The sequence below is a fragment of the Bombina bombina genome, chromosome 4 (assembly GCF_027579735.1).
Source record: "Bombina bombina isolate aBomBom1 chromosome 4, aBomBom1.pri, whole genome shotgun sequence".
Taxonomy (NCBI): Eukaryota; Metazoa; Chordata; class Amphibia; order Anura; family Bombinatoridae; genus Bombina; species Bombina bombina.
Genome location: NC_069502.1, coordinates 97,387,962 through 97,406,533, shown reverse-complemented (window position 1 = coordinate 97,406,533; position 18,572 = coordinate 97,387,962).

The window sequence follows — 18,572 nt, the reverse complement described above, 5'->3', positions numbered from 1 at the left end:
TGGAAGGAAAAATGCTAGCGATTAAATCGGTTTTGATCCCTATTATGTTATATTTAGTGTTAGTTTTTCCACCTCCTGAGAGGATTTTTCGGAGAATTTTGAGAGTGTTGTTTTCTTTTTTCTGGAGTTCTGGTATGAAGCATTTGAAAAGAGATGTTGTTGTTAAGAGTAAGAATGTTGGTCATAAGGGTTTTCCAAATGTGGAGAGATTCTTGGCTGTGAAATATGTTAGTAGGTGTGTGGTTCTGAGTGGTAAGGATAGCATGGCTAGTTGTATGGTAAATGTTTTAAAATGATATGGTTTGTTTGAGATTGATAGAAAGAAACCGGTATGTTTTGCTGTTCCGTGGTTTTATGTAAGGGTGGAATGTTGGATTAAACAATATGGTTTGGAGAATGTTAGTAGGGAGATGTGTGGTGCAAACAGAATGGTGTTGAAAATGTTGGAGAAGAAGGAAGGTCTTGAGTTGATTTAGGGTTTGAATGAGAATGAATGTGTGTTGGTATGGAAAAATGTGTGTAATAAGCATTTGATGAATAGGCAGAAAGATATTCGTTGGATGAGTGTGCATAAGTGTTTGCCGACAAGGGATTTTCAGAGAGTGCGTCGTTTAGTGACTTCAGAAGTGTGTCCTAGAGAAGGTTGCTGTCAAAGCGAGAGTGTTATTCATTTGTTTTCGAATTGTGAGTATGCTAGGGATGTTTGGAGAAGTTTGAATAGGATGATTAAGGGTCTGACTGGAGTGCAGTTTTTTACTTTTAATATGATGATATATGGTTTGTGTGGAAGTGGTGTGGAAAAGGAGAAAGCAAGATTGATATGGTTGTTGGCATGTTGTGTGAAGGAGGTGTTGTGGGATGTGCATAATATTTTGATTTTTAAGAAAGAGGTAGTTACTGTAGGTGATTGTGTGGGGATGATCCATGGGAAGTTGTTTTTGTATTTTTCTTTTGATAGGAGGCAATATGGGTAATTAGATTCTGAAGGCATCTGGAAGACAAAGAAATGGAAAGATTGGATTATTTAGTTTTTACTTTTTTTTTTTCTCCAGTTTGTTTTTGTCTGTATTTGAAATATGTTTAATTTTATTCTGTGTGATTATTTAAGTTTTATGTTTGCATTTTGAATTTTTTCTGATGACAAAAGTTTGGGTCAATATTTCAGTTGTTTTGTAACAAGAGATATTTTGTTTGCATTTGTTATTATGATTTTATTTTGTATATATGCATATATGATTATTTTTCTAATAAAAGAATTATGAAACGATCGTCTGGGGTTGCTGTGTTCCTTGTTCAGAGAGGAATTGCCTGGTATTTCGGCGCTGGAATGACCGTAATAGGCGGGATCAGACTGATATACTACAGGAAAGTTGTCCTCTATGAAAAGCATTACTGGGCTAAAAAGAAGCTGCACCCAGGTGGTAAATCGCCATAGAACAGGCTAACAATGGTGTTGAGCCGGTTGTTCATTCCTGTGAGTGCACTTCTCTCTGTGTGTATTTAGTGTCCCTATGGGAAAATGGGGCAACCAGATGTGGACTCCTTGCTCAGTGTGCTTAGAGGAATATGGCTACACCTCACTGACGAGGCCCAATGAAGACCGAAACGATCGTCTGGGGTTGATGTGTTCCTTGTTCAGAGAGGAAATGCCTGGTATTTCGGCGCTGGACTGACTGTAATAGGTGGGATCAGACTGCTATACTACAGGAAAGTTCTACTCTGTGAAAAGCATTACTGGGCTAAAAAGAAGCTGCACCCAGGTGGTAAATCGCCATAGAACAGGCTAACAATGGTATTGAGCCGGTTGTTCGTTCCTATGAGTGAACTTCTCTCTGTGTCTATACTTACTAATAGAAGACCATATCTATACTTACTAATAGAAGACCATATCTATACTTACTAATAGAAGTGGAACATACCAGTAAATACTAATAGAAGACCTTACATATACTTACTAACAGAAGAAGAACATACCAGTGAATACTAATAGAAGACCTTACCTATACTTACTAATAGAAGAGGAACATACTAGTTAATACTAATAGAAGACCATAGCTATACTTACTAATAGAAGAGGACATACCAGTAAATACTAATAGAAGACCTTAACTATACTTATTAATACAGGGAGTGCAGAATTATTAGGCAAGTTGTATTTTTGAGGATTAAATTTATTATTGAACAACAACCATGTTCTCAATGAACCCAAAAAACTCATTAATATCAAAGCTGAATAGTTTTGGAAGTAGTTTTTAGTTTGTTTTTAGTTATAGCTATTTTAGGGGGATATCTGTGTGTGCAGGTGACTATTACTGTGCATAATTATTAGGCAACTTAACAAAAAACAAATATATACCCATTTCAATTATTTATTTTTTACCAGTGAAACCAATATAACATCTCAACATTCACAAATATACATTTCTGACATTCAAAAACAAAACAAAAACAAATCAGTGACCAATATAGCCACCTTTCTTTGCAAGGACACTCAAAAGCCTGCCATCCATGGATTCTGTCAGTGTTTTGATCTGTTCACCATGAACATTGCGTGCAGCAGCAACCACAGCCTCCCAGACACTGTTCAGAGAGGTGTACTGTTTTCCCTCCTTGTAAATCTCACATTTGATGATGGACCACAGGTTCTCAATGGGGTTCAGATCAGGTGAACAAGGAGGCCATGTCATTAGATTTTCTTCTTTTATACCCTTTCTTGCCAGCCACGCTGTGGAGTACTTGGACGCGTGTGATGGAGCATTGTCCTGCATGAAAATCATGTTTTTCTTGAAGGATGCAGACTTCTTCCTGTACCACTGCTTGAAGAAGGTGTCTTCCAGAAACTGGCAGTAGGACTGGGAGTTGAGCTTGACTCCATCCTCAACCCGAAAATGCCCCACAAGCTCATCTTTGATGATACCAGCCCAAACCAGTACTCCACCTCCACCTTGATGGCATCTGAGTCGGACTGGAGCTCTCTGCCCTTTACCAATCCAGCCACGGGCCCATCCATCTGGCCCATCAAGACTCACTCTCATTTCATCAGTCCATAAAACCTTAGAAAAATCAGTCTTGAGATATTTCTTAGCCCAGTCTTGACGTTTCAGCTTGTGTGTCTTGTTCAGTGGTGGTCGTCTTTCAGCCTTTCTTACCTTGGCCATGTCTCTGAGTATTGCACACCTTGTGCTTTTGGGCACTCCAGTGATGTTGCAGCTCTGAAATATGGCCAAACTGGTGGCAAGTGGCATCTTGGCAGCTGCACGCTTGACTTTTCTCAGTTCATGGGCAGATATTTTGCGCCTTGGTTTTTCCACACGCTTCTTGCGACCCTGTTGACTATTTTGAATGAAACGCTTGATTGTTCGATGATCACGCTTCAGAAGCTTTGCAATTTTAAGAGTGCTGCATCCCTCTGCAAGATATTTCACTATTTTTGACTTTTCTGAGCCTGTCAAGTCCTTCTTTTGACCCATTTTGCCAAAGGAAAGGAAGTTGCCTAATAATTATGCACACCTGATATAGGGTGTTTATGTCATTAGACCACACCCCTTCTCATTCCAGAGATGCACATCACCTAATATGCTTAATTGGTAGTAGGCTTTCGAGCCTATACAGCTTGGAGTAAGACAACATGCATAAAGAGGATGATGTGGTCAAAATACTCATTTGCCTAATAATTCTGCACTCCCTGTCGAAGAGGAGCATACTAGTAAATACTAATAGAAAACAATACCTATACTTACTAATTCATTCCTGTGAGTGCATTTCTCTCTGTGTGTATTTAGTGTCCCTATGGGAAAATGGGGCAACCAGACGTAGACTCCTTGCTCAGTGTGCTTAGAGGAATATGGCTACACCTCACTGACGAGGCCCAATGAAGACCGAAACGATCATCTGGGGTTGATGTGTTCCTTGTTCAGAGAGGAATTGCCTGGTATTTCGGCGCTGGACTGACTGTAATAGGTGGGATCAGACTGCTATACTACAGGAAAGTTCTACTCTGTGAAAAGCATTACTGGGCTAAAAAGAAGCTGCACCCAGGTGGTAAATCGCCATAGAACAGGCTAACAATGGTATTGAGCCGGTTGTTCGTTCCTATGAGTGAACTTCTCTCTGTGTCTATACTTACTAATAGAAGACCATATCTATACTTACTAATAGAAGTGGAACATACCAGTAAATACTAATAGAAGACCTTACATATACTTACTAACAGAAGAAGAACATACCAGTGAATACTAATAGAAGACCTTACCTATACTTACTAATAGAAGAGGACCATACCAGTAAATACTAATAGAAGACCTTTACTATACTTAGTAATAGAAGAGGACCATACTAGTAAATACTAATAGAAAACCATACCTATACTTACTAATAGAAGAGGAACATACCAGTAAATACTAATAGAAGACCTTACCTATACTTATTAATAGAAGAGGAACATATTAGTAAATACTAATAGAAGACCTTAGCTATACTTACTAATAGAAGAGGAACATACTAATAAATACTAATAGAAGACCTTACCTATACTTACTAATAGAAGAGGGACATACTAGTAAATACTAATAGAAGACCATATCTATACTTACTAATAGAAGAGGAACATACCCGTAAATACTAATAGAAACCCTTACTTATGCTTACTAATAGAAGAGGAACATACCAGTGAATACTAATAGTAAACCTTACCTATACTTACTAATAGAAGAGGAATATACCAGTTAATATGAATAGAAGACCTTACCTATACTTACTTATAGAAGAGGAACATACCAGTAAATACTAATAGAAGACTTTACCTATACTTACTAATAGAAGAGGAACATACCAGTAAATACAAATAGAAGACCTTACCTATACTTACTAATAGAAAAGGAATATACCAGTAAATACTAATAGAAGACATCACCTATACTTACTAATAGAAGAGGACCATACTAGTAAATACTAATAGAAGACCATACCTATACTTACTAATAGAAGAGGAACATACCAGTAAATACTAATAGAAGACCTTACCTATACTTACTAATAGAAGAGGAACATACCAGTAAATACAAATAGAAGACCTTACCTATACTTACTAATAGAAAAGGAATATACCAGTAAATACTAATAGAAGACATCACCTATACTTACTAATAGAAGAGGACCATACTAGTAAATACTAATAGAAGACCATACCTATACTTACTAATAGAAGAGGAACATACCAGTAAATACTAATAGAAGACCATACCTATACTTACTAAAAGAAGAGGACTATACCAGTAAACAATAAAATAAGACCTTACTTATACTTACTAATAGAAGACTATATCCATCCTTACTAATAGAAGAGGAACATACCAGTAAATATCAATAGAGGACCTTCCCTATATTTACTAATAGAAGAGGACCATACCATTAAATACTAATAGAAGACCTTACCTATACTTACTAATAGAAGAGGAACATACTAGTTAATACTAATAGAAGACCATAGCTATACTTACTAATAGAAGAGGACATACCAGTAAATACTAATAGAAGACCTTAACTATACTTACTAATAGAAGAGGAACATACCAGTAAATACTAATAGAAGACCTTACCTATACTTATTAATAGAAGAGGAACATATTAGTAAATACTAATAGAAGACCTTAGCTATACTTACTAATAGAAGAGGAACATACTAATAAATACTAATAGAAGACCTTACCTATACTTACTAATAGAAGAGGGACATACTAGTAAATACTAATAGAAGACCATATCTATACTTACTAATAGAAGAGGAACATACCCGTAAATACTAATAGAAACCCTTACTTATGCTTACTAATAGAAGAGGAACATACCAGTGAATACTAATAGTAAACCTTACCTATACTTACTAATAGAAGAGGAATATACCATTTAATACGAATAGAAGACCTTACCTATACTTACTTATAGAAGAGGAACATACCAGTAAATACTAATAGAATACCTTACCTATACTTACTAATAGAAGAGGAACATACTACTAAATACAAATAGAAGACCTTACCTATACTTACTAATAGAAGTGGAATATACCAGTTAATACTAATAGAAGACCTTACCTAAACTTACTAATAGAAGAGGAACATACCAGTAAATACTAATAGAAGACCTTACCTATACTTACTAATAGAAGAGGAACATACCAGTAAATACAAATAGAAGACCTTACCTATACTTACTAATAGAAAAGGAATATACCAGTAAATACTAATAGAAGACATCACCTATACTTACTAATAGAAGAGGACCATACTAGTAAATACTAACAGAAGACCATACCTATACTTACTAATAGAAGAGGAACATACCAGTAAATACTAATAGAAGACCTTACCTATACTTACTAATAGAAGAGGAACATACTAGTAAATACTAATAGAAGACCTTACCTATATTAACTAATAGAAGAGGACCATACTAGTAAATATTAATAGAAGACCATAACTATACTTACTAATAGAAGAGGAACATACCAGTAAATATGAATAGAAGACCTTACCTATACTTACTAATAGAAGAGAAACAAACTAGTAAATACTAATAGAAGACCAATCCAATACTTAATAATAGAAGAGGAACATACCAGTAAATACGAATAGAAGACCATACCTATACTTACTAAAAGAAGAGGAATATACCAGTAAACACTAAAATAAGACCTTACTTATACTTACTAATAGAAGACTATATCCATCCTTACTAATAGAAGAGGAACATACCAGTAAATATCAATAGAGGACCTTCCCTATATTTACTAATAGAAGAGGACCATACCATTAAATACTAATAGAAGACCTTACCTATACTTACTAATAGAAGAGGAACATACTAGTTAATACTAATAGAAGACCATAGCTATACTTACTAATAGAAGAGGACATACCAGTAAATACTAATAGAAGAACTTAACTATACTTACTAATAGAAGAGGACCATACTAGTAAATACTAATAGAAAACCATACCTATACTTACTAATAGAAGAGGAACATACCAGTAAATACTAATAGAAGACCTTACCTATACTTATTAATAGAAGAGGAACATATTAGTAAATATTAATAGAAGACCTTAGCTATACTTACTAATAGAAGAGGACATACCAGTAAATACTAATAGAAGACCTTAGCTATACTTACTAATAGAAGAGGGACATACTAGTAAATACTAATAGAAGACCATATCTATACTTACTAATAGAAGAGGAACATACCCGTAAATACTAATAGAAACCCTTACTTATGCTTACTAATAGAAGAGGAACATACCAGTGAATACTAATAGTAAACCTTACTTATACTTACTAATAGAAGAGGAATATACCAGTTAATACGAATAGAAGACCTTACCTACACTTACTTATAGAAGAGGAACATACCAGTAAATACTAATAGAATACCTTACCTATACTTACTAATAGAAGAGGAACATACCACTAAATACAAATAGAAGACCTTACCTATACTTACTAATAGAAGAGGAATATACCAGTTAATACTAATAGAAGACCTTACCTATACTTACTAATAGAAGAGGAACATACCAGTAAATACTAATAGAAGACCTTACCTATACTTACTAATAGAAGAGGAACTTACCAGTAAATATGAATAGAAGACCTTACCTATACTTACTAATAGAAGAGGAATATACCAGTTAATACTAATAGAAGACCTTACCTATACTTACTAATAGAAGAGGAACATACCAGTAAATACTAATAGAAGACCTTACCTATACTTACTAATAGAAGAGGAACTTACCAGTAAATACGAATAGAAGACCTTACCTATACTTACTAATAGAAGAGAAACCAACTAGTAAATACTAATAGAAGACCAATCCTATACTTACTAATAGAAGAGGACCATACTAGTAAATACTAATAGAAGACCATACCTATACTTACTAATAGAAGAGGAACATACCAGTAAATATGAATAGAAGACCTTACCTATACTTACTAATAGAAGAGAAGCAAACTAGTAAATACTAATAGAAGACCATTCCTATACTTACTAATAGAAGAGGAACATACCAGTAAATACGAAGAGAAGACCATACCTATACTTACTAAAAGAAGAGGACTATACCAGTAAACACTAAAATAAGACCTTACTTATACTTACTAATAGAAGACAATATCCATCCTTACTAATAGAAGAGGAACATACCAGTAAATATCAATATAGGACCTTCCCTATATTTACTAATAGAAGAGGACCATGCCATTAAATACTAATAGAAGAGCTTACCTATACTTACTAATAGAAGAGGAACATACTAGTTAATACTAATAGAAGACCATAGCTATACTTACTAATAGAAGAGGAACATACCAGTAAATACTAATAGAAAACCTTAACTATACTTACTAATAGAAGAGGACCATACTAGTAAATACTAATAGAAAACCATACCTATACTTACTAATAGAAGAGGAGCATACCAGTAAATACTAATAGAAGACCTTACCTATACTTATTAATAGAAGAGGAACATATTAGTAAATACTAATAGAAGACCTTAGCTATACTTACTAATAGAAGAGGAACATACTAATAAATACTAATAGAAGACCTTACCTATACTTACTAATAGAAGAGGGACATACTAGTAAATACTAATAGAAGACCATATCTATACTTACTAATAGAAGAGGAACATACCCGTAAATACTAATAGAAACCCTTACTTATGCTTACTAATAGAAGAGGAACATACCAGTGAATACTAATAGTAAACCTTACCTATACTTACTAATAGAAGAGGAATATACCAGTTAATATGAATAGAAGACCTTACCTATACTTACTTATAGAAGAGGAACATACCAGTAAATACTAATAGAATACCTTACCTATACTTACTAATAGAAGAGGAACATACCACTAAATACAAATAGAAGACCTTACCTACACTTACTAATAGAAGAGGAATATACCAGTTAATACTAATAGAAGACCTTACCTATACTTACTAATACAAGAGGAACATACCAGTAAATACTAGTAGAAGAACTTACCTATACTTACTAATAGAAGAGGAACATACCAGTAAATACTAATAGAAGACCTTACCTATACTTACTAATAGAAAAGGAATATACCAGTAAATACTAATTGAAGACCTTACCTATACTTACTAATAGAAGAGGAACATACCAGTAAATACTAATAGAAGACATCACCTATACTTATTAATAGAAAAGGACCATACTAGTAAATACTAATAGAAGACTATACCTATACTTACTAATAGAAGAGGAACATACCAGTTAATACTAATAGAAGACCTTACCTATACTTACTAATAGAAGAGCAACATACTAGTAAATACTAATAGAAGACCTTACCTATATTTACTAATAGAAGAGGACCATACTAGTAAATAATAATAGAAGACCTTACCTATACTTACTAATAGAAGAGGAACATACCAGTAAATACGAATAGAAGACCTTACCTATACTTACTAATATAAGAGAAACAAACTAGTAAATACTAATAGAAGACCAATCCTATACTTACTAAAAGAAGAGGACTATACCAGTAAACACTAAAATAAGACCTTACTTATACTTACTAATAGAAGACTATATCCATCCTTACTAATAGAAGAGGAACATACCAGTAAATATCAATAGAGGACCTTCCCTATATTTACTAATAGAAGAGGACCATACCATTAAATACTAATAGAAGACCTTACCTATACTTACTAATAGAAGAGGAACATACTAGTTAATACTAATAGAAGACCACAGCTATACTTACTAATAGAAGACCATACCTATACTTACTAATAGAAGAGGAACACACCAGTAAATACTAATAGAAGACCATACCTATACTTACTAATAGAAGAGGAACATACCAGTAAATACTAATAGAAGACCATACCTATACTTACTAATAGAAGAGGAATATACCAGTAAATACTAATAGATGACCTTACCTATACTTACTAATAGAAGAGGAACATACCAGTAAATACTAATAGAAGACCATACCTATACTTACTAATAGAAGAGGAACATACTAGTAAATACTAATAGAAGACCATACCTATACTTACTAATAGAAGAGGAACATACCAGTAAATACGAATAGAAGACCTTACCTATACTTACTAATAAAAGGGAAACATACTAGTAAATACTAATAGAAGACCAATCCTATACTTACTAATAGAAGAGGAACATACCAGCAAATACTAATAGAAGACCATATCTATACTTACTAATAGAAGAGGACTATACCAGTAAACACTAAAATAAGACCTTACTTATACTTACTAATAGAAGACTATATCCATCCTTACTAATAGAAGAGGAACATACCAGTAAATATCAATAGAGGACCTTCCCTATATTTACTAATAGAAGAGGACCATACCATTAAATACTAATAGAAGACCTTACCTATACTTACTAATAGAAGAGGAACATACTAGTTAATACTAATAGAAGACCTTAGCTATACTTACTAATAGAAGACCATACCTATACTTACTATTAGAATAGGAACACACCAGTAAATACTAATATAAGACCATACCTATACTTACTAATAGAAGAGGAACATACCAGTAAATACTAATAGAAGACCATACCTATACTTACTAATAGAAGAGGAACTTACCAGTAAATACTAACTGAAGACCTTACCTATACTTACTTATAGAAGAGGAACATACTAGTTAATACTAATAGAAGACCTTAGCTATACTTACTAATAGAAGACCTTACTTATACTTACTAAAAGAAGACCATACCTATACTTACTAATAGAAGACTATATCCATTCTTACTAATAGAAGAGGGACATACCAGTAAATACTAATAGAAGACCTTACCTATATTACCAATAGAAGAGGAACATACTAGTAAATACTAATAGAAGACCTTCCCTATAGTTACTAATAGAAGTTGAACATACCAGTAAATACTAATATAGGACATTCCCTATAGTTACTAATAGAAGAGGACCATACCATTAAATACTAATAGAAGACCTTACCTATACTTACTAATAGAAGAGGAACATACCAGTAAATACTAATAGAAGACCTTACCTATACTTACTAATAGAAGAGGAATATACCAGTAAATACTAATAGAAGACCTTACCTATACTTACTAATAGAAGAAGAGCATACCAGTAAATTCTAATAGAGGACCTTCCCTATAGTACTAATAGAAGAGGACCATACCATTAAATACTAATAGAAGACCTTACCTATACTTACTAATAGAAGAGGAACATACTAGTAAATACTAATAGAAGACCTTCCCTATACTTACTTATAGAAGACCATACCTATACTTACTAATAGAAGAGGACAATACCAGAAAATACTAATAGAAGACTATACCTATTCTTACTAATAGAAGACCATACCTATACTTACTAATAGAAGAGGACCATACCAGTAAATACTAATAGAAAACTATACCTATACTTTCTAATAGAAGAGGACCATACCAGTAAATACTAATAGAAAGACTATACCTATTCTTACTAATAGAAGAGGACCATACCAGTAAATACTAATAAATTACCATACCTATACTTACTAATAGAAGAGGAACATACTAGTAAATAGTAATAGAAGACCATACCTATACGTACTAATAGAAGAGGACCACACCAGTAAATACTAAAAGAAGACCATACCTATACTTACTATTAGAAGAGGAACATACCAACAGATGCTAATAGAAGACCATACCTATTCTTTCTAATTTCTGGTATGAGAATAGGGACATACTAATATATGCTAATAGAAGAGGACCATACCTTTTCTTGTTAATGGAAGAAGACAATGCCAATACATGCTAAGAGAAGAAGACCCTACCAATACATCTTACTAGCATAGAACCATACCAATACATGTTTATAGTAGAGGACGATACATTTACCTGCTAATTGATGAAGACCCTATCAATACATGCATATAGAATAGAACCATATCAATAAATGCTAATAAAGAGATGCACATACCAATACTTGCTACTAAAATAGAGGGAGCACTAGTAATTTTTTCTCATTATTATCCTTATTTTCTTGTCTCATTCTTAATTAAAGTGATGGTAATATCTGTTTAATTAATCATATGTAACAAAGTTGCGCTATAACTTACTTTTCAATATAGATATGAAATTCCAATACCCCATGCTATGCCGCCCACTCCAAAAGCTATTTTTTTCTGTGAGTTAATGGTTTGCATTGTTGTCCTATCAGAGGTCTCCTCATGTGGCACTTTTGTTGTAGCTTAAGCGCTAATTGGAGTACAATTCAAACCGTTAGCTCACAGAAAAATGTACTTTTTCAGTGGGCAACAGAGCAATGGGAATTTGAAATTTATATCTATATTTAAAAGTAACATATAGCACATCTTCGTTACAACTGATGAATGAAACTCCATCTAAAATATCACTAACATTATGGATCTTATTTTAAAAAGGGAGAAGGTCACCACTTTAAGCCTTGAATGACTTACAAATACAGTAATATTTGTTTGTTATTCAGGTGTCCCATTCAAAAGTTTTTAAAAAAAACTCCACAGCATTTTTGTTGACTCATAACAGACATGTGAGTTAAATAGAGTTCTCAAGATCTAAGAAAAGTAAGCAAAAATGTAGCATCTCTGAAATTGTAAAAAAAACGCCCTGTTGAATGTCACTATACTTTTTTGCGTTTTCAATCAATTTCTTTAAAGATGTAGGGCATCAATAACTGTTGGGATTTGAACAAGTAATCCATTCCATAGCACTCAGGCACACTGATTTCAAGGCTCAATCTCACTAAGGAAGCATCATTTTAAATATTTTTTTTGTTCACCCGCCTCTTGAGAATTGACCACAAGTTCTCATTGGGATTAAGGTCTGGGGAGCTTCTTGGCCATGGACCCAAAATGTCAATGTTTTTTCCCCCAAGCCACTTAGTTATCACTTTTGCCTTATGGCAAGGTGCTCCATTATGCTGGAAAAGGCATATTCATCACTAAACTGTTCATGGATGGTTGGGAGAATTTGCTCTTAGAGGAGGTTTTTGTACCATTATTTACTGATGGCTGTGTTCTTAGGTAAAATTGTGAGTCAGCCCACTCTCTTGGCTGAGAAGCAACCCCACATATGAATGGTCTCAGGATACTTTACTGTTATCATGACACAAAACTGATGGTAGCACTCATCTTTTCTTCTCCAGACAAGGTTTTTTCCGGATTCCCCAAACAATTGAAAAGGAGATTCATCAGAGAAAATTATTTTACCCCAGTCCTCAGCAGTCCAATCGCTGTACCTTTTGCAGACTATCAGTCTGTCCCTGATGTTTTTCCTTGAGATAAGTGGCTTCTTTGCTTCCCTTCTGGACACCAGGACATCCTCCAAAAGTCTTTGCCTCACTGTGCATGCAGATGCACTGACACCTGCCTGCTACCATTCCTGAGCAAGCACTGCACTGGTGGTGCCCCGATCCCACAGCTCAATCAACTTGAGGAGATGGTCCTAGTGCTTGCTGGACTTTCTTGGGTGCCCTGAAGCCTTCTTCATGACAATTGAACCTCTCTCCTTGAAGTTCTTGATGATCCGATAAATGGTTGATTTAGGTGCAATCTTAGTAGCACCAATATCCTTGCCTGTGAATCCCTTTTAGTGCAAGACAATGATGACTGCACATGTTTCCTTGCAGATAACCATGGTTAACAGAGGAAGAACAGTGATTTCAAGCACTACCCTCCTTTTAAAGCTTCCAGTATGTTATTTTAACTCAGTCAGCATGGCAGAGTGGTCTCCAGCCTTGTCCTCATCAACACTGACACCTTTGTTAATGAGAGAATCACTGACATGATGTCCGCTGGTCCTTTTGTGGCAGGGCAGAAATGCAGTGGAAATGGTTTTTTTGGGATTAAGTTCATTTTCATGACAAAGAGGGACTTTGCAATTAATTGCAATTGATCTGATCACTCTTCGTAACATTCTGGAATATATGCAAATTGCCATCATAAAAACTGAATCAGCAGACTTTGTGAAAATTATTATTTGCGTCAATCTCAAAACTTTTGGCCAGGACTGTACATGCCATTGGATGGTGATGCTGGCTATAGACAGTATTGCTGCCCATATTGGCAATGTTTAGTAAAAGGATCATTTGAAATATAATTACTGTGCCTAACCACTAATCCTAATACCCCTAAACCGAAATACCCCATGATCGCAAACTAACACTACACAAATAAAGATCTAACCCACCGCAAGTATCTATCAGATTAACCCCTAAACCACTACATACCCACCGCAAGTATCTATCTAAACTATGAACCCCTATAACGTCACATACACACTGCAAGTGTCTATGTAAACTTTTAACCCCACCGCAAGTACTATTCTATTAACCCCTATACCACCACATGCAAGTGCACTACACTATTAACCCTAAACTGCCACAACCCCCAATGCAAACTAGCCCTACTCTGCCTAACATCTAACCCCCCTCTAAACGAAACCCCCTAAGTTACAGGAAAAGAAAAACACCTAAGTTAGAAGAAAAGAAATCTTAAATTACAAAAAAAAAAACAATAAAATACAATATCCAAAAAAAGCACACCATTAGAACTAATACTAATCTACATGCCCCATAAAATAAAATAAAAAGCCCACCCAAAAAAAAAAAATACCCTAAACCCTAACACTAAAATGAATTACAATATCCTTTCAAAGAGCCTTTTGTAGGGCATTGCCCTAAAGATATTTCAGCTCATTTACAAATAAAAAAAATACAAACCCCCCTCTACAATACAATTATCTCCCCACTCCCAAAATAACAAACTCTACCTAAAAAGCCTATCCTAAAAAATAAAAGTTAAAATAAAAAGACTATTCTTAAAAATAAAAAACCCACCCCAAAAAAACCCTAACTAACCCTAAAAGTTGTACTCACTGTTTGAAAATCCGGCTCCTTTTGGCTGGGGGCTAATCTTCTTTTCTTCGACTCTCTACCATGAGCCCTGGTCTTTATGCAGTTGCCGATGCACACTGAATTTCTGGAAGCGTGGAACCCCTTTATATAGGGGTACTACTTCAAAGAAACATTTTAATTTTAAATTCTTTTTATCCTTTTCTATTGGATAATTAGAATTTAAAATGTACAAATTTTAAATTTTAAAATATAAAATTAAAAAATCAGCCAATCGGGATGAAGCGGCACCCCTATATGGGTTCCATGATTCCAGAAATTCACGCTACAGAAATATTTAGAGTCTATGGGGATTTTTGTAGATAAACCATTTGATACATTATTCTAAAGGATTCTGATTGAACCCGATATTTGAGGACAACTGATTTCTAGGTGTGTATTGCTCATTGGCAAATAGGTGCAACTCCTGTAGTTGTATTGGTTGAGAGAAGCAAGCCTCAATGACCCTGACCAGAAAAAAAATATGCTTACTATATACAAGAACATCCTTAATTTAATTTAGCAAATAAGCAGAGAAAAATATTTCTGATTTCTAGATTTTCTGTATGTACTTCTTAATATTTTTTTTTTTACTTCAGAACACAAGCAGTTTTCATAATACTGACTGAATCTAAATGAATTATATTACATTGAGAGATAGTTATTTGGTGATAATGAAAAGGCATGTTTGCATTATAACTTAAAATGAAAGGAAGTGCTGTGTTGCATATTGTTTTTATAATATTGGAAATGTCAAAAAAAAAAAAAAGGATCAAAAATTGGATTCATTACCTTTTCCTAATTACAAATCACCACCTGTGGTGAAATTATGGAAAAACAGATGAGTGTTTCTCTCAAGCAATAGCCTTAAAACAAGCAGTGGTTCCAACTGCCAGCGTGATGTATAGACATTACGGAGGGCAGATGAGCGATTAATTAGGTCTGTCCTTGCACATTGCCAGGGGAACACTTCTGTAGAGGTGATTGAAAACTAAAAAGAGTGGCATTAGTCTTCAGTGTTGGTTAACGGCAAAAAAAACATAAAGATGCAATTCAGTTGACAAAGCTCCAAGGTATGTGGCTGAGTCATTTAGAGTTGTCAAAACGATCAAACTATAATTAATTAGCCACAGTCTTACATTTAATTCTTCAGCATTAATGAAGAGTTTCATAGCAGAAAACAAACAGATACAATCAATTTCAGGAAAGAAATGATTGCAAAGTTTATAGCTTTTCTTGGATGAACTTAGCAATTAATCATTTTTTTAAAAACATAAATGTTCATATACAAGTATATTTAAATATATGTACATAGTTATCCACAGATATCTATATTGATAGATAAGATATACAGATTTAATTGTATATACAGTAAGGCCACCCAGTTGTTATATCAGTTTAATTACACGGTTAAGCTGAAATTAGCATAGTTTGTTAATTTATTTCTCCAAGGAATCTGCAAGTAACAGCCAAGAAAAAAAGTTATTTTGAATAAAACTGAAGTTTCTGCCTAAAGGGCAAATTAAACAAACAAAACAATTACAACAGTATTATAGTAAACGATTGCTTGGTTAGTTTAATTCTATCTATCTATCTCTATCTATCTATCTCTATCTATCTATCTATCTATCTATCTATCTATCTATCTTTCTATCTATCTGTCTCTCTGTGTCTGTGTGTCTGTCTGTCTATCTATTTATAATCTACCTATCTATCTATCTATCTATCTATCATCTATCTATCTATCTATCTATCTATCTATCTCTATCTATCTCTATCTATCTATCTATCTTTCTATCTATCTGTCTCTCTGTGTCTGTGTGTCTGTCTGTCTGTCTGTCTATCTATTTATAATCTACCTATCTATCTATCTATCTATCTATCTATCTATCTATCTATCATCTATCTATCTATCATCTATCATCTATCATCTATCTATTTTTCTCTCTGTCTCTCTGTGTCTATGTGTCTATCTATCTATCTATCTATCTATCTATCTATCTATCTATCTCTCTGTGTCTGTGTGTCTATCTATCTATCTATCATATATCTATGGCCAAAAGCATAAGACTACCTGACCATCATCAACCAATATGAAATTATTAAATAACCTATTCCAAAACCATGGGCACTAAAGGGACAGGAAACCCCCCAACAATGTCATTCATAATTCAGATAGAACATACAATTTTAAACAACTTTCAAATTTATTTATTTTCTCAAATAGGTTTCATTCTCTTGTTATCCTTTGCTAAATGAATAGCATTGCACTACTGGCAGCTAGCTGAACACATCTAGTTAGCCAATCACAAGAGACAAATGTATGCAGGCACCAATCACCAGCTTGCCCACTAGAGTAGGATATGTGCATATTTAGTTGAAATAATTTTTTTATTGAGAGCATTACAACATTGGAAAAAAAAAGGCAAAAAAAAACCAGATAGTACAACCGTACAAGCCACTACCGGCTCACCCGTCAACGGGTGTTACATATCAGTAAAATTCTATTGACATATATAAAAGTCCCATCTTTCAGGTAGACCGACAGTGACCAGACCCAATGTGCTCTTTCTTTATTTTTGGAAGAAAAAACAAAAAATGAATATATATAGAACAAAAAGAAAACAGTGGTGGACAACAACAATAGCAATTCAGATCACTGTGTACTCAACTCCCTCCTCCTCTCCTGTGGCTCTCAAACCATGTCATAGGCTATTTTCTTAAAAAAAACCTCAAATATATAATCATCTCCTAATCCCTCCCTTACCTAAAGTTCAGTGTAGATCACCTCTCGGATATGTGCATATTTAACAATGGATACTAAGAGAAAACAGTACATGAAAAATAGAAGTTATCTTACACATGTCTAAATATTACATGCTATATCTGATTTTTGCAAGTTTAATTTTGACTTTCCTATCCCTTTAATATAGAATCCCCCCCCATTCCTCTGAAAATACTTTTCACAATTTTTGAGTTTTTCTATAGAAATATCTGCATATTCTGCCAAAAGGGAATTTGTGATGTCAGGCTCTGATGTTGGATGAGAAGGTATGGCTCAAAATCAGTATTCCAATTCATCCCCAAGGTTTTTAATGGAGTTGAGGTCAGAGCTGTGTGCCTGCAACTCAAGGTCCTCCACACCAAAACACTTCATACCTTGTCTTCTTGGACATTGCCTTGTGCAAAGGGCCACTGTCATGCTGGAGCAAGGAAGATCTTTTCCCAAACTGTTGGAAACCCCCAGTTAATTGTCTACAATGTTTTTGTATCCTGTAGCATTTAGAAGATCTTTCACTGGAACTAAGGGGCCTGTCCCAAACCCTGAAAAGCAGCCCCAGACCATTTTCCCTCTTCCATCAATCTTTACATTGGGCACTATGCATTCTGGTAGGTAGCTTTCTCCTAGCATCTACCAGATTTTTCCATCAGACTTCCAGATAGTGAAGAATGATTCATCACTCCAGAGAACACATTTCCACTGCTCCAGTTTTCAGTGGCGGCATGCTTTACACCATGCCAGCAAACAATTGGCACATGTTGAATTGAGTCTTGTGTACAGCTGCTTGTCCATGGAAACCCA